This window comes from Macaca mulatta, chromosome 3, assembly GCF_049350105.2.
Source record: "Macaca mulatta isolate MMU2019108-1 chromosome 3, T2T-MMU8v2.0, whole genome shotgun sequence".
Classification (NCBI taxonomy): domain Eukaryota; kingdom Metazoa; phylum Chordata; class Mammalia; order Primates; family Cercopithecidae; genus Macaca; species Macaca mulatta.
Window position 1 is genome coordinate 135,019,635 of NC_133408.1, and position 22,231 is coordinate 135,041,865.

General features: G+C 34.7%; 1 protein-coding gene across 2 annotated transcripts in view; it reads left to right on the forward strand.

Moving 5' to 3' along the window:
• SEMA3A (semaphorin 3A) overlaps positions 1-22,231 on the forward strand; it is a 559,757-nt gene that overhangs the window by 122,078 nt on the left and 415,448 nt on the right. For both annotated transcript variants that reach the window (XM_077998087.1, XM_028846125.2), the window contains exon 2: positions 16,947-17,023. The gene's annotated coding sequence lies outside the window, so the exon portion shown is untranslated. The remainder of the gene's footprint in view (positions 1-16,946; positions 17,024-22,231) is intronic.

A 22,231-nucleotide genomic window follows, 5' to 3' on the forward strand; every position in this document is an offset into this window, starting at 1 on the left:
CAGGAAAATTCCTATCATGTTTTTCTTCATTTGATTTTGTGTCTGACAGAAAAAAAGCTTTCCTTGCAATGAACTCTCCTACAAGTATTTCAAATTTTTACAACCCGAGGCATAGAAATACAGCCCTTTTACTTATTTTTCCCTTCATAATGTCTCCTTTTTGTAATTTGCATATTGTAATTTGTTCCTTTGTAATTCTCAAGGACAGCTTTTGATTTTGATGCTCTAGATTGCTACATACGATCATTATAGTGAGCAAGTATTCCAATTAAATGTCACACTTTTGTGTATAATCATTTAGAATCATACGAATGAAGCTTTGCTTCTATACAGCTCTTGAGAACAGTTAAGAAAATCAGGAATTTTTCCTAGAATCATACAACATTTCAGGGGAAATGCTTCTTTGCCTGTTTTAAGAAACTGAAGGTCCCTTAAATACCATATCTCCTCTAATAACCTACAAACTACTAGAAACATAGTTATGCTTCTGTTATTTATATTTCTGTTCCTAGGGCTAAGTATAATTTCTGGCACATAGAAAGCATGTAAAAAAAATTATAATCAGTTTTCCTTTGTATTCCACATTATCATATATAGTTGGATAAAATATCACTACAAATTTGGGTAATAGCGGCCTTGTTGTCTGGAAATATAGAAAGTACACGCAAGTCAAGAGAGTGAAAATGGAACAATTTTTTTAAAAAGAATTTCTTCAATAATGGTATTAAGTGTAATGAACAGAATATTCATATAATCCCTGGGCTAAAAAATGACAAAACATGTACTTTAAAACAGTATGGATTCAGGAGGAATTAACCTATAATTCTTTGAGTCTTCAAAAAGCATACAGCAATTTCCACGCCTTTTTAAAGAAAAGTATAAAAGGTTATGGTTATGGTTACTTAACTACCCACTTCCCTGAGAATATCTGAATCCAAAACAGCTTAAGAACCAGGTAAACGCCTCGCAAAATCTTAAGCTTACGTTTCTTATATGAGCTAAGTACTCACCTGTCAACTAAGAAACTTTTTCAGAGGCATTGAAGTTCAAATGTTTTGAGATTAGGAAAAGTCTGTTTATAGTGTGTGTGTATTTATATAGGTTTAGAGGACAGGTATTTCTCTGCCTTAAGCATCTTTTTTAAAGGCAGTATTTTAACATAGGAACTGAGTTGACTTCTATCTTATATCTGTGTTTAGAATGATTCATCTGAATAGGTTATTTCCATTGTGCACAGGTGGTAAACTTATCTCACATGGTTTTTATATAACAGCCTGGACTAGCAAGCCCCGAAGAGCAACATCTAATGGTATCATTAAAATGATTGTAAACATGCCTGTTGTGGCAGCTGTGAGCTTTCTTTCTGTTGATATAAACTCAAATTATTTGGTAAGATCAAACAAACGTAGAGTTTTAATATGTCAACCATGTCTACATTCTAACAGTTTCTGTTTTTAAAGAGATCTGTTTCTTTAGAAGTCAGGATGGCTATAAAAGAGCCAGACTACAGATCAGATTCAAAGTCAAAACCCATTTTCTGATTAGAGCAGAATTATCTGTATCTGTATTATTTAACCAATGTTTCCAATGAAAAGAGATCAAACAGGGAATCGTATTGCCAAGTATTAAAATAAGATGTTGAAGGCATGTGTGTCTATTAATTAACCATAATTACCGTTAGGTTTTTGTCCAAAACAAAATTAAATATTGTGAGCCATTAAATTTAATCTGTCCTTCTTCTAACCTTTTCACCTCTCCTTCACCATCCCTTTTCCCCTAAGATGATAGTTTTCTTAGAATGGTGTCACACCATGTGTTTCAATTTTCAGACCATTTCAAATAATTCTAGGAAGCCCAATTAAATTTGAAGTTTTCAAGCAAAAGTGTGGCTTTATTTATTTATTTATTGTAGTAGTAAAAGAAGTAGATTTCTCTGGCAAGGTTCTACTGAAATGTATTCTTAATATAGCAGAAAACTGCGGATTAAATATCAATAGTACTTATGTAAAAGAAGAGAAAATACAAATGGTGTGCATTTCCAAATTAAAGCTAATATCCACCAAATACAGCATAGATATCTGGTAGTTTATACAAATTATCTCGTTTAACCTCTCTGGGCCCCAAATCACACATACGCCATAAGTTACTGTATTATTATTATTACTATTGTTTCCTTTTTTAAGATGGAGTCTTGCTCTGTCCCCCAGGCTGGAGTGCAGTGGTATGATCTCGGCTCATTGCAACCTCTGCCTCCAGAGTTCAAGTGTTTCTCCTGTCTCAGCCTCCCTAGTAGCTGGGATTACAGGCAAATGCCACCATGCCTGGCTAATTTTTGTATTTTTAGTAGAGACGGGGTTTGGCCATGTTGGCCAGGGTGCTCTAGAACTCCTTACCTCAAGTGATCCACCCACCTCGGCCTCCCAAAGTGCTGGGATTGCAGGCCCATAACTGACTTTATAAAATAACCTGCACTGTTAAGTATTGGAATATACTGCCTGTTTTTTATTTGATAATGTTATTTACTCTCTTAAAGTAGGTAAATACATTACAGTACTATTTTTACAAAGATTTAGGCAAAATTGTATATGGGAAGGTGTTCTCTCTTGTGGCACAGAATAAAACTGAATATTCCATTTTTCTCCCCTACATTCTTAGATACCCTTACAATTATTTTAAACCATATGACTATTTTGGAGAATAAAGTGTGGGAGGAAGTATCATGTCTCTCCTTGCTGGCTAAAATAGTGAAATCTCAGGCACCATTCTTCAGTCTCTCTCCCTCCTTGCTGTGGTTACTAGGAGGCCTTGTGTTGTGGATCCAAAACATCGAAACAGCATGGATTATGGATTACAGAGTTGCTACAAGAACAGTGCCCAAAGAGATGCCCAAATATGTAGCAGATTTGGAATGAATCAGAAATAAGCCTTTGTTGCATTGAGCACTGAGATATGGGCATTTTTTGTTTCTAACTAACCCAGCTTACCTTGGTTTTTGTAGAAATTAGTACCAGAAGTGAGATGTTATTTTAATAAACACAATATATTTGGTATCAATTGAGTGATCCCACAGTGAGCAAACAGACAGAACTGATATTAGTGGCTTTGGAAAAATGGGCACAAATTTCACATAATAAAAAAATCTTAGAAGAATGTGAGCAGCAGCAAATCATGTACTTGACAAATATGTGACTTTGGTTTAAAAGCAGAATGTTCATAATGTTTGCAAGTTGCTATTAACTGTATTTGGCAATATATAATAAGAAAGAAATGAGCTCAGAATAGATTTGGCTAGTTTGCAAGTAGAATTGTAAGAGGTGAGAAGAGTCCAATGCAGAGCTTTTCAGTGTTGGAAAAATAATTGTTTTATAGTCCTAAAAAGTGGTAAGAGTGAAAAGGTCTTTACAGATAAGTGTCTGGTAATGTATTTCCAATTGATTAAACCACATCAAAGCAAAAAATAGGTTACGGACATGGTACTCAACAATTTGGTGTAACGACTCAGAGCAAAGATCAGATTAAGAGTGTGGCTCTTCTGGGAAATTCAAACAACTTTCTAGTTACCCTGTAATATTGAGAGAATGAATAATGGAATAAAAGAGTAGAGATGGAGAAGATAGAAAGAGCTGGGTATGTTCCAGGTTCATAAAGAAGATTTAAATTAAAGCTTACTGGGTGTTTGAAAGTTGTACTGGCAATGAAACTATGAGTTTGGATCACACATTAACAAAAGATTGTTACAGATTTAAAAGTTTCTGTGAGCAGGAAGTTAACTGGGAAAGCTCCTTGGACTCCAAGTAGAGGACATTCCCCAAAACCCACTTCTGATGGGTACAAGTATAATGGCCAAGGAAATGCATCCTTAAAGTTGAAGCTAGGAGGCACAGAGAACCATGGACTCAAGACTTCCCAAAAGACAAATCTAGGCTCAATGGAGGAGCACTCCTCACCAGTTCAGCACCCCTCACAATGCCTCCTCACTAGAACCAAAACGTCTATGGACTGGTGACTTCTGCATGCCTCTCCCTCTTCCCTTCTCCTAATGGTATCTGTTCTGTGTCTGTTCCCCCACTTTGAGAGAGAGAGAGTGTGTGTGTGTGTGTGTGTGTGTGTGTGTGTTTTGTGAATGTTCCCTTCACTTGGCTTTTTAGTTTATATGTATTAATCCAAAGTAATGACATCTGAACTGATATAGAAGCTCTCACATCTCAGCCAGTGTTCTGGGTGATCTTGGAGATTGGACTGGATTAATCCTTTGAATTGTCTCATGTAGATAGTAGTTGAGAGTGTTTCTTTGTAGATGAATTGCAGACTGCTTCATCTGCAATTTTCAACTGCAAATAATACTCCCTAAATATTACCTTATTCCTCTATGTTTCCTTGCTCCAAAGGTTAGGAAGGTCCAAGAACCAGTCATACTCAAGAATGGTGAACATGAGTGTAAATTTCAAGGGAGGGAAGTTTGGCTTATTTTTGTTTCTTCAATATCTCCCTTGTTCTAACTTGTTCCCAAGTTAGGACAAGAGATGACACCGTCACGTGACTGAAGCTGCCTGAACCACTGTGTACTGCACACAGGATACTGACCTGGGAATGTCATGGGAATTCACAGTGTACAGTACACTTGTAGGAATGAGAAATAAATCTTTGTTGTATTAAGTTTCTGACATTTTTTAGATTACTGTATAAAAAACCTTTCCTGATTAACATACCCTGTTACCATATTATTGGAAATTATGGTTAGACAATTCTGCTTTCTGTTGTCAGAATTAAAAATTTGTTTGACTAATAGTTTTAACAGATTTATATGTTTATTTCTGTTCTTACATATGGTAATTATTAGAAATCTAACTCTCTCTGACTTTTCAGAAGCCACAATAGTAGAATTAGTTTCTATGTTTAGGACGTTCTAATACATAGACCTAAAATAAAATGTAACACATTTAACAAAATCAAAATAATATGAAAACTGCAGATGATTATTATTTTTAATTTCCCAACACCATAGAAAAGTGATTCCTGCTCTAATATCTTCACAAAAATAAATGGAACAAGGAAGCAATGAGTTATTTAAAGGACTCGTTAACTTTCATGTGACCTTCTTTGTAATTGAGAGAGTCGTGTCCTAGAAGTACCCTCCAACAAATGATTAATGAGGTTTCCAAATATTCTAAATTGACCGACATGGAAGGGAGTGAACTTGTGGTTAGCCAAACCTCTGTGAGGCCCAGGAAAAAAGGAGATACCTGTCTCTTAAATAATTCATGATCATGTCCAATATTAAATGCTTACAAATGTATTTTTTAAGTGTAAAAAACTTAATACGCAAGGTAAGTAAGGGGGTAATTTCTGAAGTTTTCTCTCCAAATTTCTCATTATGACTGGTTTAGATGTAGGGATCTTTTAATCTTGTTCATTGTAGTAACAACCTTCCACAAATGCATTGAATAATACAGAAGTAATAATTTATTGGATATTTTTCCACTTTCTTGTTCTATGAACTGGTTAAAATATCTTTTACACCATAGAAAGTTGTATGGCAATCTGTTCTATTTGATCACAGTAATAGCTCCTTTAAATAAATTATAATTAGATGCCTTCTTAGGTTTGCTAAGGGCTGGAATTATCTGCATCAGTGATTACATTCTCACTTCACTTCTATAAATTTGCTATAGCTGTAATTTTGAAGTAAAATGTTAAAAGTGAATTTTAGGAAAAGTTAATATTGCAGTGTCCTGTTGCAAGTAAACTATAATTTTTTTTCAAGTTTACTGTACTTTGGTAGTTTCTTTGTATTTAAAGATAGCAGTTTTTATACTTTGTTTTCATAATCAATGCTTCCATTATTTAATATTGTATCAGATAAAGTTAGTTATTAGTTGGAATATTCAATTATACTTGTCCAAATTATGTAATATTCTTTAGTACAGAAGTTCATTGGCTTAGCACACTTCAATCATTCATTATTTTTCAATTTCTTAAATATGTATTACCAAGTAACTTGGTTTTCTCCAGTTCATTATTAAAATTAATAGCTTGCAATGCAGAAGAATTCCTTTGTTGTTTCTTTTTTATTCATATCTTCTTAGGCTAAAACTTTAGATATAATTTTTTAAAATTGCATAATGATGTAAGTGTTTGAGAGTTATTCCAGTAAGTGATTCCAGTTACCTTTACACATACCTATTATAAGGAAAAAAAATCCAGTTTTCTCTTATGTTTATTGTAATCTAGAATCCATTTTCTAAACACAAGTTAGCTTTTATGATATGGGAAATCCATACACAAATTTTGTTGTGTTTTGTTTTGTTTTTGAGACAGAGTCTCGCTCTGTCACCCAGGCTGGAGTGCAGCGGTGTGATCTCGGCTCACTGCAAGCTCCGCCTCCCAGGTTCACACCATTCTCCTGCCTCAGCCTCCTGAGTAGCTGGGACTACAGGCGCCCACCACCATGCCTGGATAATTTTTTTTTTTTTTCATTTTTACTAGAGATGGGGTTTCACCATGTTAGCCAGGAGGGTCTCCGTCTCCTGACCTCATGATCCGACCACCTAGTCTTCCCAAAGTGCTGGGATTACAGGCATGAGCCACCGTGCCCGGACAATTCATATACAACTTTGAAAACTGATGGTGATTTTAATTTCAAACAGAATCTAAAATGGTAAAATTATCACTCATTCGATCTCTGATTTTTTCTTCATGTAGGCACCCACAGATACATACATAAAAAACTAGTATCTAAAATATATCATTTACATAAAAATGGCATATGAGGCCTGGCACAGTGGCTCACGCCTGTAACCCCAGCACTTTGGGAGGCCGAAGTAGGTGGATTGCTTCAGGTCAGGAGTTTGAGACCAGCTTGACCAACATGGTGAAACCTCATCTCTACTAAAATACAAAAATTATCAGGCCGTGGTGACAGGCACCTGTCATCCCAGCTACTAGGGAGGCTGGGGCAGGAGAATTGCTTGAACCCAGAAGGTGGAGTTTGCAGTGAGCTGAGATCATGCCACTGCACTCCAGCCTGGGTGACAGAGCAAGACTCCAACTCAAAAAGAAAAGAAAAATAGCATATGTGTTTTGAAAGGAGAAGTGCCACTTTAAAAATTTTTACAACTTTCTGAATGAAGCCAGTCCTTCTTCAAATTGTCATAATCTTGATTGCCTCAACTACTATGCAAACCTCACACCTGGGCTCTTATCCTCAACTACCCAATTCTTGTTCTTTTAGCATGCATACTTAAGTAAATGTTTAAAAATAACAACTAAGTCCTCAAACTTTCTTATTCTTGATGAATTACTTCATCAAGGCAAAATTCTCTGCCCCAAATTTAAGACTCTTCATAGAATGACCTCAAAATATCCATCAAACTGTATTTGCTACTGAGGTTCAAGACAAAACTTTTGCTTGTTAGGAATGTGTTCTTAGTCTCTTCTATCAAGATTTGGGCTTGGACAAAAAAGGGTAGGCCATATTGGACAGGGTTGGCTTTACATACCACAGCATATAGAAGGATGAGCCCAAATGTAGGACAGTAAATAGAAGATTAAACAGTGGAATTTTGTGTGGCAGGTGTGACCAAAGGGATAGGAGAGAAGGTGATGGGCAGAAATTGAGTACTTTTAGCAATTTGTTAAACGTTTAGGTTTCTGTATGTTTTGATGTCTGAAGGCCAGAGAGTCTGAGTTAGACTGTTTTGCAGAAGATATTGGTCTTCATTCTTGAAGTAATTTGGATGACTGGGGACAAGACAAGAGCAGTCCATCTGTTTTCCCATCTGTAAACCATGACCAATAAAGTCTATGTGTATCATTATATGGATGAGGTTGGGATTTCAAGCTAGAATATTCTTATGAAAATGGGCTTAAATTTTTTACGCTAACACCATGACTGACTTGCTACAAATCAGAAAACAATTAAAAGCAAGGCTTTTATTTTTCTCCCCACCATGATCATTGCTCCAATCTCCACACCCAAATTAGAATCACACTCTCTTTATTGGGTAGAGTTTAGCTTAATATAACGTGTAAGGGACAAGGTTTAAAAGCGTAGAAAACTCTAAGAATGAAAGAGAGGAAAATTATTCCATCCCATATGTAGGATCCAGTAGGCAATAATAATGATTCCCAGAGATGTCCATGTTCTAATCTCAGAAGCTGTAAATATGTTGCCTTATGTGGCAAAAGGGGGTTTGCTGGTTTGATTAAGGTAAAGTCCTTTGAGATGGAGAGATTATGCTGCATTGGCCAGGTAAATCCTATCTAATCACACGAGTTCTTTAAAGCAGAGAACCTTTCCCAGCGGTGGTCAAAGGGAGATGACTGCATGAGAAGGATTCAACTCCCTGTTGCTGGCTCTGAACGTTATGGGTTTTTGTGCAAGGACCAGAGAGAGGCCTTTGGAAACCGGAAATAGAAGTGAAATGGGTTCTCCTCTAGGGTCTCCAGTGAGGAACTCAGCCCTGCTGACTTCTTGATTTTAGTTTAAAGTTGCAGATTTCTGACCTGTAGAACTGTAATATAATAAATTGGTGTTGCTTTCAGCCACTAACTTTTTAATTTTCTGTTAATTTTTCATAACATCAATAGAAACCTAATACCCATGCTAAATCCACTCACTTTTCTTGAATTTATTCATGATTTCTAACAAAGTGTCCTCACCCTTCCACTGCCTACCCAAGATGTGCTTGTAAATTCCATTTGAGAAAACCATCACCTCCTCTGAAGAGTACTCAGAGTTTTCCTGTAACCCATATCACATAAGAGAATTTGTATGATAGTTCTACTGAATTGCTGTGCATGAAGATTTTGTTCATTCAAATTACGCTATCAAACTAGATTGTGAACATTTCATAGGAATTCTTCATGTTTATCTTTCTTTTGAGTTTTCCAGTACACCTGGGACAATGTGCATTTTTATTGATCTAAAAGCATTTAGAGCAACAGCATCAATCATTCAAATCTCTTTTCTTCAAACCAGAAAAATAGCTCTTTATTTTCATTTACTGGACCATCTTTATGATACTTTCTTATGATGTAAATAATTAAAATATATTGCAGAAAATAAGTCTCATTTATTTGGGAACATATGCTGAACTCTTTTTGAATGCACACAAAATCTGCCATGGAATTTCTCATATTGCCATGTAGTTCATGGAAATAAGATTTCCAAAGTCCAATATACTAAACTCAATTTCACTCCAAAACCATAATTTTCATTTATGTTTTTAATATTTGAATTAAAATAGCCCAAAATTAGATGCCAAACAAATCTAATTATGTTTTTAGCCATTGTGTGTGGGTCATACTGCCAGTGATTTTGCCTTGCTTGTAACAAATTGTCCCTAATTAAAAAATACTGTAAGCAGTAACACATGAAGGAAAAGCCACCAATACTTTGAAGTTTATTGGTTACAAAAGTGACATGGGTTTTCATATTAATTTTGATGAACATAGAGCTTTAGTTTTGTTGTTGTTTTTTCCCAGCTTCAGGATTGTCATTTCATTCTAGTTATGGAAAAAGGGGGTGATTTCGGGGATATTTTTCAAAATCTGACCACTTCCTCAAATAGAAGCTTTGTTCTTATAAATAGATACAATTATGTTCATATGTTTGCTAGACTAATTCAGTAATGTGCCTATTGAAGACAGTCTCTCATGGGTAGTTTCCTCTGTGGAGTAAAATTGAATTTGGCCAATGGAGACAACTCAGTCTGAGGAATGTTTATCCTTGATGTCAATACTTTTTCCTCATAAACATATAATTCATCTTGTATATATGTGCTCACTTGTGTTAGATAAGCTTTGGCGATATTAACCATAGAGCTATAAATTAACTCCATGAAGTACAAACTAACTTACAAAGTTGTGAAAAAACGTAAGGCTTCCTCCATTTCATTAAAACTTAGAATAAATAATTAAAAATATTGTCATGGCTGGGCATGTTGGCTCACACCTGTAATCCCAGCACTTTGGGAGGCCGAGGTGGGCAGGTTATGAGGTCAGGAGATGGAGACCATCCTGGCTAACACGGTGAAACTCCGTCTCTACTAAAAATACAAAAAGTTAGCCGGGCGTACTGGCAGGCGCTTGTAGTCCCAACTAGTCAGGAGCCTGAGTCAGGAGAATGGCCTGAACCTAGGAAGTGGAGCTTGCAGTGAGCCGAGATGGCACCACTGCACTCCAGCCAGGGAAACAGAGCAGACTCCATCTCAAAAAAAAAAAAAAAATTTCATTCATTTCATTCATTATTTTCATTCATTTTCATTCATTCATTTTCCTATTGATCAGAAAAAACAAATAATAAATGTAGACCCACATAAAATCTTCCAATTTACATTCTGAGTTTTTAAATGAGTATAGTCTAAGTTATATAAAAAGTATGCTCGTGTCTAAATTCACTGTGTGTGTGTGTGTGTGTGTGTGTGTGTGTGTATATATATATATTCTTTTTTTAAAATTACACTTTAAGTTCTGGGATACATGTGCAGAATGTGCAGGTTTGTTATATGGGTATACATGTGCCATAGTGGTTTGCTGCACCCATACACCCATCATCTATATTAGGTATTTCTCCTAATGCTATCCGTCCCCTTGTCCCCAACACCCCAAAAGGCCCCAGTGTGTGATGTTCCCTCCCTGTGTCCATGTGTTCTCCTTGTTCAACTCCCACTTATGAGTGAGAAATGCAGTATTTGGTTTTCTGTTCCTGTGTCAGTTTTCATAGAATGATGGTTTCCAGCTTTGCCCATGTCCCTGCAAAGGACATTAATTCAGTCTTTTTTATGGCTGCATAGTATTCCATGGTACATATGTGCCACATTTTCTTTATCCAGTTTATCATTGATGGGCATTTGGGTTGGTTCCAAGTCTTTGCTGTTGTAAATAGTGCCACTATATATATTCTTTAGTTTATTTATAAACTGAAGAAATTTTAGATTTCTTGTGAATATTAATAAAATCATATTGATCGTAGAATGACATTATGGATAACTTCATTTACCCAGAAATATTGGAAAATGAGATTTTATCCATTATTGCCTAAGATAATCTGCTCTCACCACTGTGCGAAATGGAAATGACCATCACTGGAAAGTTTTTAAAGAGAGGAACTCTCTTCTGGCCACTTGGGAAGGGCTTTGGGATAGGTGATCAGATGAGTCTGGGGGACAAGTATAAATTATATCCCTTAAGATAGCACCACGCATTACTGGAGACATGGCTATATTCAGGTAAATAGCTTTTGATCAGCGGTAGCTGAGCGATTCACCACCAATAACATGAAGGTCCTCCAGACTAAATTAGACCATCTGTTGAGTCACAGCTGAAGTTCAATTGGTTTTCCACTTTGAAGCAATGAGGGACACCTCCCCCTGAGACACCTCCATATAAAAAAATTCTTTCTCTGATGATGGGTAGCAGGGATCAGTGAATAAAAATCTAAGCTTATTATCTATCAAACTGTAAAGATTCGAATTCCAGCACTGCCACTTAATATTGTACATCTTCAGGCAAGTTACTTAGCTTCAGACAGGGTCCCTTATTCCTTATTTGCAAAATAAGAGTAAGAATATCACAAATGACATTGACATAACCAAAGCAATTCTGAGCAAAAAGAACAAAGCTGGAGGCATCACACTACCTGACTTCAAAATTTACTACAAGCTATAGTAACCAAAACAGCATAGTGCTGGCATAAAAACAGACGCACAGACCAATGGAACAGAATAGAGAACCCAGAAAAACAAAGCCATATATTTACAGTCAACTGATTGTCAACAATAGCAAGCTTATAAGTAACTGATTTCTGTGCTTATTTGAGAAATTATCCTATCCAATGTGTATTGAAGAACTATTATCAACAAAGGCACTAAGAGCATTAATTGGCGAAAGGACAGTGCCCTTAATAAGTCATGCTAGGAAAAATAGATATCCACAAGCAGAAAGATGAAACTAGGCCCCTATCTCTGACCATATGCCAAGATCAGCTTTAAATGAATTAAAGACTTAAATATAAGATCTGAAACTATGAAACTATTAGAAGAAAATATAGGGGAAATGCTTCAGAATATTGATCTGCACAAGATTTTACGGAGAAGACCTCAAAAATACAAGCAACCAAAGCAGAAATAGAAAAAAAAGATTACATCAAACTGAAAAGCTTCTGTACAGCAAAGGAAACAATAAAGTTAATCAACAACCTAAAGAATAAAAGAAAGTATTTCCAAGTTATTCATCTGATAAGGGATTATCACCCAGAATATACAAAAAACTCAAACAACTCAAGAGCAACATAAATAAATAAATAAATAAATAAATAAACAAAATTTTAAAATCTGATTAAAATATGGAAATAATCTGAATTGACATTTCTCAAAAGAAGACATACAAACATCATACAAATATATGAACAAATGCTTAACATTGCTAATCATCAGGGAAATGAAAATCAAAACCAGAATGAGAAGTCATCTTAAACCTGTTAAAATTTATATTATCAAAAAGAGAAAGAGTAACAAATGCTGGTGAGGATGTGGACACTTCTTATACACTGTTGATGGAATGTAAATTAGAAAACCCATAAAAAACAGTGTGGAAGTTCCTCAACAAAACTAAAAATAGAATTACCTTATGATCCAGCAATCCCACTGCTAGGTATATATCCAAAGGAAATCAGTAGTTCAAAAAGATATCTGCATCCCTGTTTGTTACTGTGCTATTCACAATAGCCTAGATATGGAATCAGCCCAAGTGTCCATCAGTGGATGAATGAATAAAAACTGGTCTATTAATATATACCCGATGGAATATTACTCAGCCGTCAAAAGAATGAAATACTATCATTCAAGTAAGGACATGGATGAAACCGGAGGTCATTATGTTAAGTGAAATAAGTCAGGCACATAAAGATAAATACTACATGTTTCATCTCACCTGTGGGAGCTAAAAAGTTGATCTCATAAAAGCAGAGGGTAGAACAGTGGTTCCTAGAGGCTGGGAAGTGTAGAGCAGATTGGGGATAGGAAGAGACAGGTTAATAGGTACAAAACTGGAACTACATGTGAGAAATAATTTCTTGTGTTCAATAGTTAACAACACTATAGTGACTACAGTTAACATTTTTTTGTATATTTTCAAATAGCTAGAAGATAGAATTTTGAATAGTCCCAACACTAAGAAATGATAAATGTTTGAGGTGATGAATATGCTAATTAACCTGATTTGATTATTACACATGGTATCCTTGCATTAAAATATCATATAGTACCCCATAAATAAGTACAATTATTATGTGTCACATAAAAATAAGAATAAATTTTAATAAAAGAAAGAATACCTACCACATTGGATTGGGGTATGGATCAAATGAAATAATTCCCCAAAGCACTCTGTTCAACCCTGGTACTGAAAAATATTTTAATGAATGGCAGCAGTCATCACATAGGGTTATTAGAGAGACAAAGTGGCATACATAAACAATGAATGGAGTTTGGTACTTGGTGCAATCAATGCCCTCAATAATATTACTTTTTCCAGCCAGGTGCGGTGGTTCATGCCTGTAATCCCAGCACTTTGGGAGGCTGAGGATCACCTGAGGTCAGGAGTTCGAGACCAGCCTGGCCAACAAGGTGAAACCTCATCTCTATTAAAAATACAAAAATCAGCTGGGCGTGGGGACAGGCACCTGTAATCCCAGCTACTTGGGAGGTTGAGGCAGGAGAATAGCTTGAACCCAGGAAACAGAGGTTGCAGTGAGCCGAGATGGCGCCACTGTACTCTAGCCTGGGTGACAGAGCGAGACTCCACCTCAAAATAAAATAAAATAAAATAAAATATTACTTATTCCCTGAAACAGTCTCTTTAAATTACCAATTTATGCTTCAAACATACACAACTCCTACCTAGGATTGTAGACGACGAGTCATAGTGCACACGGTTCTATCACATGAAGAGGTTATGGCAGAGTGGCTGATTCAGTTACATATATCTCATAAGCACAGTTAAGCCTCTGATTCCCTATATACTGGCAATCATATACTTCAAAAACAATTACTTCCACCAGATATACCTAGCATCAACCATACAAAGTTACCAATCCACTAGGCCAATTATATTATTAGAAACTTGGTTTTCCATTTTTACATCTAACTCTTCTCTCTTAAAAGAATACTTTTAGAAATACCTTAAATGGTTTATCGTTATACCTTTGTGATCAGAATAATTTTAGATTATTATTTTAGCTTAACTATAAATGCAGATAACTATAAAGATGATAATATAAGCACAACACCTATAAACCAGAGACAGTTTTAAACTAGATGGTCATCGTCCTTTTAAACATTTCATTGTAGTTGCATGTGCACATAGACACACACACACACACACACACACACACACATCAATTCATAAAATGTAAGTGTATGAAATACATGTGTTTAATATATGTATCTTAAAGGGTACAGTGTTCATATTCTATAATTTACTTAAATATGTTTTGCAATGAACATGCAAGTTTTCTACCTCCACTATTATTAGCAGTGCATCAGTGCACTTCTTTGGGTATAAATATCTTTGTACACATATTTATTGCTGTTATTTTAATGAATTATTTTAATGGAATTGTTGGGTAAAGGATACACACATTCACATTTTTGATACATACTGGCTTTCACAAATCAATTACCAACTTTTGTTCTCAGTGACATGCAGTGTCTTAAAGTTTGCATGAATTTCATTCTCTATTTACATTGTTTTCTCCTCTGGGCTTCTGCCCATGAGATGTTGCCTGAGATCCATTCCTCTCCTGTGATGTCATGACCAGGCCTTCTTGACTGTGCTTTTTCAATGACTCTTTTAGCTTAGCCCTTTCTTCAAACTTGAGGACTTCCTTGCTAATTTTCTTGTCACCTAAAGCCAAACTCATCTCCTGCCATATTTTCAACAACTGCTTGTTAAAAGATATAAGACAAAATAATAAATACTAATGCTAATGAATGTGACTTAAACTTTCTTGGAAAATATTAATACTCACTTTTATTTTCCAGACACTGACAAAGTATATGTATGCATTATATGAAAATTGAACATTATTATTATTAATTTCCTCTGCAATAAAAATCTGAAGCTCAGAAAAATCTTAGGTATTTTCCAAGGACAAATATAAATAGCATATTTGGGCTTATATCCTTGGTTGTATTATTGCAATTCTGTTCTTAACCACCATGATGTACTGTCTGCATTTGGAAATTCAGGAACAAATTTAGAGCTTTACCAACGTTTCAAAGGCACAATTTTGTAAATTAATTTTATTGATAAATTACCGTGTGATAAAAAATATAAATTTACTTTGGGATAAGTCAGGCTGATCTCATATTATTTCAGAAAATATGTGTTATTTTAGTCCATAATAAAAAGTTACTGACCCTATTTGTTTTTTGTTAATAATGATTGCAGACAACTTCTAAGAGATGCCTAGTTGAAAATATGTCCACGTAACTCTAATGGAGTAGCAATTTGGGCAAGCTTGTAGGTAACTGATTTCTGTGCTTATTTCAAAAATGATTCTATTCAACATGTATTGAAGAGCTATTATGGAATAACAAGCTACAGGAAATTTGGTGATCTTAAAGAAACCATCAGCTTGGTCCACTGCAGTTATCTGATGTGAGCTCACTCTAGTTTCTACAGGTTGACTGGGAACACTTACTTAGTCTGGGCTTGGCTGGGGCAACTTAGCAAGGGCTTCTCCATTCCATGTATTTTTCATCATTCTCCTGAAACCAGTGGGTTAGCCCAGGTATGTACATTTTATGGTGATGGCAAAAGGATAAGAGAGCAAATGGAAACATACAACATATCTTGAGGCCTCAGCTTTTGGAACTGGCATATTGTCACTTTTACATCATTCTATTTACAAAAGCACGTCTCATGATGAAACTCATAGCCAAAGAGTGGGGAAATAAGCTGTTCCCCTTTGAGGGAAGAATGGCAAACTCATGTGGCAAAAAGCATGGAGATAAGACGGGAGGGAAAAGTGGTGCCAGTAATGCAACCTAGCACCAAAGCAACTGAGTTTTTACTTGAAAAGATAGTCTGATTCTAAACTTAAAAACTAACTTATATTTTTAATTATTTGGTCATGGGACACTATGAAGTTTTTTTGTTTCCTGAGAGAGAGGGTATGCTGCAGATGTTTTTAATTTCTGGTCAGGTAATTTCTTCCTATGAAATGATTTTGCCTATGTCCTTTAAGAACCACTTGTGTGTTTCTCTGAATGCAGTTTTCAGCACTAAAACTCTCAATGAGTGACTCATTAAACTAGTCACCATTGTATCCACCCACTCAACCTCTTGCCACAGCCTCCGAATCTGTGGCTGCTGTGTCACATAAGCATGAAAACTGTAGAATCCAGAATTCCTATTCAACTTGTGCCAAAACACTAAGCCTTTAAGTTTAAGAGCATTTGAGAATAATTGTAAGAAAAATAGCTTGGTTGTTCTGTAACCAGATGCTAAGTTGACTATTACTCACTCACTGTGAGTTAACTGGAACTTAAAGGAGGGAGTCACAGCCCCAGAGTGTGAAAGAAGATAGCCGGAAATGTCCAAAGCAGTTAAGAGGGTGAACAGATTTTGTCTAAAAAGATAAGGCAGCTAAACAGAGGGTGAGAAGACATGAGCCAAATTTACACTCACAAGTAGTGGCAATAATCTCTGAGAATCCAATTTGGGAAGAAGTGAGGGAGATAATAGTGCTCTGAGTGCCTAGTGATGAGAGAACAAAGAGGGTAACGATGCCTGAGAGACAGGATCAGTAATGTTTCCAAGGTGTCATGGAAGAGTCTGCTGGCAGTAGGATAGAAGTGTACTTTTTTGATTTTTAAACTAGGTTCAAGTTTGCGTCAAAGTTCAAACTTTATAAATTATTTGTTTGCTTTACTTTCCAGAATATTTAAAAAAACAATCCATGGGACAGTCTAACACAACAAAGGGAATTATTCATCAAGAAGAGGCCCTTTAACAGGTAAGTGTGAGGAAACCCTTCATCTTTAAAAGGCACATGACTGCTTGGTGGTTGACTTTCAGTGGAACCGAAAAAGTTTCAAGGAGATTAACATCTTTATATTCTTAAAGCCAACGTCTTCAAAATAACAACCTCAATGCAAAGTGAAAAATCTAATCAAGTGTTTATTGATTTTTTCAAGTTCAAATATACATATAATATTGTTTCTCAACTTTTATGAGATATAGAGCTTGTCTTGATAGAAGTAATGAGATGCCTATAATTATGCTCCATGATTTAGTATTTTATTTTCTTACATCTTAATTATGAGTTGATGCTATAGTCTGAACAATTAAGACCTAAATGTTCTTCCAAATTTACAAAAACTCAAAATTTTGTGTTAGAAAATTACTTTTAAAAAACTCAAGTATTCTATATCTGGGTAGAAACTAAAGATAATTGCCAATTCTAGATGTTATGATTACTGTTCCCATTTTATTGTTTTAAATGCCTCAACTGTCTACTTCCCCCATACTATGTGGCATAGATTAAAGTCTCTGAGCCATGTTATATGTTGCTCACTAGTAAACATCAACATGCTGGTACAGAAATGCATATCTGATTCTGTAGCAAGTTTCTGAAGGAACAAGTTAATAAAGAAACAATGTGAACCACAATTACTTTGCACCAACCTAATCTTACTGGAAGGAGTTTCTGTCAGTAACTACTGATGTGACCCGGTGCTTCTAACCTATATGTGTGTACATCTGTGTATATATGTTAGATAGGGTAGATATACATATTACCTATCTATATACCTACCTATCTCCCTCCTTCCTCTCCCTCCTTCTGTCATCTGTTCTCATGTTCTATATGGTTATATGTTCTATATTTATCTTTTGTTAGATCCTAGATGTTCGACTAATCTATTTCAAATAAATGAATTAGTAGTTTCATCCATAGTTGTTGCTAGCATGGAAAAACTTGGGGGAACTGAGAATCTTTTCTTCTGCCTCAGAACACGCTATATTAACTTGCGGTTTATATAATTACCATTGTATGTCTCCTTATTTTTTGTCCCTAAAGAAACTTTATATCTTACAACTTCATCCCTATGAATTTATTTCCTTCCCTATAAAATTAGAATAAAAATATAAATTACAAAGGTATATTCAAGTTCTAAACAAAATATTATATATTAAATGTAATTCCTTGAAAAGGTAAATAATTACAAATTGGCATGGCTTTGAGACAATAAGAAAAACTAGAATTGGCACGTGGTAAAAGTGGGAATTCAACAGAGCAACCAAGATGTTTCTGACTTTTTATTTTTAATTGCATTTGAGGCCTATCAAATCTTTTACACAAAATTATAAATTATTTGTGATTTCCATAGGTATTTTATATTTTATCTTAAGAGGTGTCTGCTAAACTATATAAATCTGAAAGGAAACTTATGCTAAAATATAAGGTACTGGCCTATGTGTAGACACATTGCTCATTCTCTAATGAGGCTCTGGAGCTATGAAACATGCATGGTGCAGTGTGGAAACAAAGTTTATGGATTGTGACTCACATATATTATCACACTAAATCCCTATAAATTCTTAAACACAACTTCTTTTATCAGTTTATGCATATACTCAAAACCAGCAGTTGCTTCCTTTGCCTGCAGAATAAGTTCCTAGTTCCTAAGATTGCTATTCCAAGTTCTCAAGAATCTGGTCCCGTTCTACCTCTTTAAGGTTTTTTTCTACTTATGCCCATTAAAATTTTGTGTTTTGATTAGACTAGCCTATTCATTCAATCTACAATTTCAAAAGAAGTCTACATACTTAACTTTGTTTTTGCAGCTTCCTTTCCTATTTGGTATGACTTTCCATCTTGACAAAAGCTTATACGTCCTTTAAATACCTAGCTGTATCTCTGGATCATCTTAGTTGATAATTATCTCACCATTATCTGAAAATAATTAGTAATATTTATATTACTAATTTTATTCATAGAAAAATATTAATTTGCTAATTGCTAATAAAATTTGATGTTATTTTTTATCACTGAGGATATAATTAATTGACAAAAAATAATGAGTGTTACAAGAGTCATTAAGTTAGTAAATTGCAGATTGCTATAAAGTATTATGAGTTACCTTATAGTGTGATTCTTTATCCAGAATATATATATTTATATCTCCAACTTATGATAATAAAAACAATGTAAAAACTAATAAAGAACTATATTATTACTTGAGAGAAGGAGATATTATAATTTCATCTAACCACAGGTGCCACATTATATACACTCTCTAAATAGTAGGAACCCAAGAAAAAGCTTTTCGCTTTTGAAATACTAACAGTTGTGGCATGTAACTGTATAGTGTTTCTACACAAATCTAAAGTATCATTTTTTAATGTTTTCTGCTTCTCAGTCTTCTGTCAAGCAGTCATAATCTCTTATCTGGAATTGACTATCTACTTTCACCTTTACCTCTACACTTCCATCTTCTTACAACAGAATGATCATTTTAAAATGTCAATAAGATAATTCTCTTGTCCAGACACTTCAATGGTACCCTTTCACAACTCCTTCCTGTAATCTCAATGTTTCCATCTAGATTACTACTAAGTACCTCCCATGGTTCACTTCACCTGAAAAACACCCACCTCCTTGCTACTCCTTGAACATGACAAGGACTGTTTGGAGATTTCAGCTTTGCTCATGCTTCACCTCTCAGCACACATCACTACATTTTTTTCCCAAAGCAGCCTTCCTTGACCAGCCTAAAGTAAATAGATCCTCCCATTCAATATCCATTCACTTTGCTTTATTTGTCATCATGATGCTTATTACTACTTAATAGTATATGTTCTACTTATTTGGTCATTTGTTTAATATCTGTCACCTCTTTTTAAAATGGCATATCTGTGAGTCTTTGTTTTGTTCACCATTTTATCCACAGTACCTAGATTATCACCTGAAATATATTAGATGTTCAACTAATCCATCTTGAATAAATAAATTAACATTTCCAAATAACTAGATTAGGAATATGTTGTCTTTTCTAGTCGGCAGAATTTGGGTGTTGAATATATTTCTTGAAAGGACTGTTCAATATAAACATCTGAAGACTAGATTCTTCTTTTGTACCAAGTCTGTCATTTCATGGCAAGTCTCATAAACAAGCTACATTTCAGTTTCTATTTATGAAATAGTGATAAATATTATCACCTTTGTTCTTGTCGCTTGAAGTTACAAAACTGATGGAAAAAAAGTATGTTGCATTCCAATCACTTTCAATAGCACATTATTAACTTTGGAATGACTAAAAATGATTCTTCTGCTTGGTTCCAAAGAAAGATAATAATGCACATTTGGTGTATTAGGGATAAGTCCACACAGAACACAGGATATTAAAATACATATTTTTAAGAAAGCTTCCAGACATCCCAAATTCGCAAAATGTCTGGCTCTAAGTTGGTTTGAAGTTTTGCCTGGACTCCAAATATAGGTTTGTGTGTTTTATCTGTCCATCTCTATGTTTTTGATTTCCATTGTGATTCAGTTTTGGCCACATGAATTTATTGTTTCCAGTGAAAACATCAATATACTAATTCCCAGTGAGATAAATTAACATTGTACTCTAGTGATACCTGCAATTTCAGGGCTGGATATATATTTGATGGAAAATCTGTACTGAAGATTCATGATTGATATAAAATCCAGTAACTTGTGTATATACAAATGTATACAAGTTATATATAACTTTATCTTACTTTTGTTATTATATAGCCTATATATGTGTTTGTGCATATATATTTATGCTAGATATACACAGTGAATATGTAAGTCTATATATTGGATATGTGTGTGTATATGTATCTGTATACATACACACTTGCTATATAATAACCAAGGTGAGATAAATTGTATATATTACTTATATAGAATTAACATGCATTTTATACATTAATTATAATAATAATTGTTAGAAACTGCTGGTCATTTAGGTAAGATGCTTATTTTTGTTCATCTTTTGCTTTAAATTTATCTTACTTTGGTCATTATATGGCCTGTATGTTTATATGTATATACTACATTTATACTGTATACATACATTTTACAGTACATTAAAGCAATAACATAAAACTATAAAGCCAAACCAAAATTCTGACCTACTGATATAATTTTTAAGTGATGCATAAAACAACTACCTTGCTTTTAAAATGATCTTTATCCTTGTAATCCTCATTACAAAGATAAATAACATGCTTTTAATTACAACTCATCTGAAGATGACAATGATTTATATCCATAAGTGGTTGTGACATGCTAGTCACTTTCTATTGGATTGCATACAAAATAAAGGATTAAATTTCATTAAAAAATACTGTGTTCTTTTCAGAATCTCACTGTTTTGTTAAGCAGGATTTACTAACATTATGGTGAAAGAATCTGCAGACTATTTTTAAAGTTGTAAAGGAAAATATAATTTTTTTTTTTTTTTTTTGAGACGGAGTCTCGCTCTGTCGCCCAGGCTGGAGTGCAGTGGCTCGGTCTTGGCTCACTGCACTCTCTGCCTTCTGGGTTTACACCATTCTCCTGCCTCAGCCTCCCAAGTAGCTAGGACTACAGGTGCCCGCCCCCAGGCCTGGCTAGTTTTTTGTATTTGTAGTAGAGACGGGGTTTCACTGTGTTAGGCAGGATGGTCTTGATCTCCTGACCTCGTGATCCACCCGCCTCAGCCTCCCAAAGTGCTGGGATTACAGGCGTGAGCCACCGTGCCCAGCTAGGAAAATATAATTTTTGAAGCTTATAACCTATTTTTAGAAATACCATGGGTTATTATCTATAAGTAGGCTTAAATATTTTGTTATAAATTTAATTTATATAGCACATATAACATTACATTGTGCTCACTTATGTACTCAAATGACAACATCCTTGAAAGCATTACTTCTACCTTTGAGATGTTAAATATTTATAAAATTATTATATACTTATTGAATGTTAATCAGAAAGTCCAATATTTTATAAACTTAAGATTTCTTCAAGATTCTTTTAAACAAAATTTTAGATTTGACTAAGGGAAATTTTATGACACTCCAAAGAATTCAGTGCAGTTTCTTTAGCTTACTTTTTGAGATTTTTTCATAGTTTGATTTCCATCTTCATTTTGAACTGGATCTGCCTCTATCTAAAGATACATAGTCTACTCATTATTCCAAATGC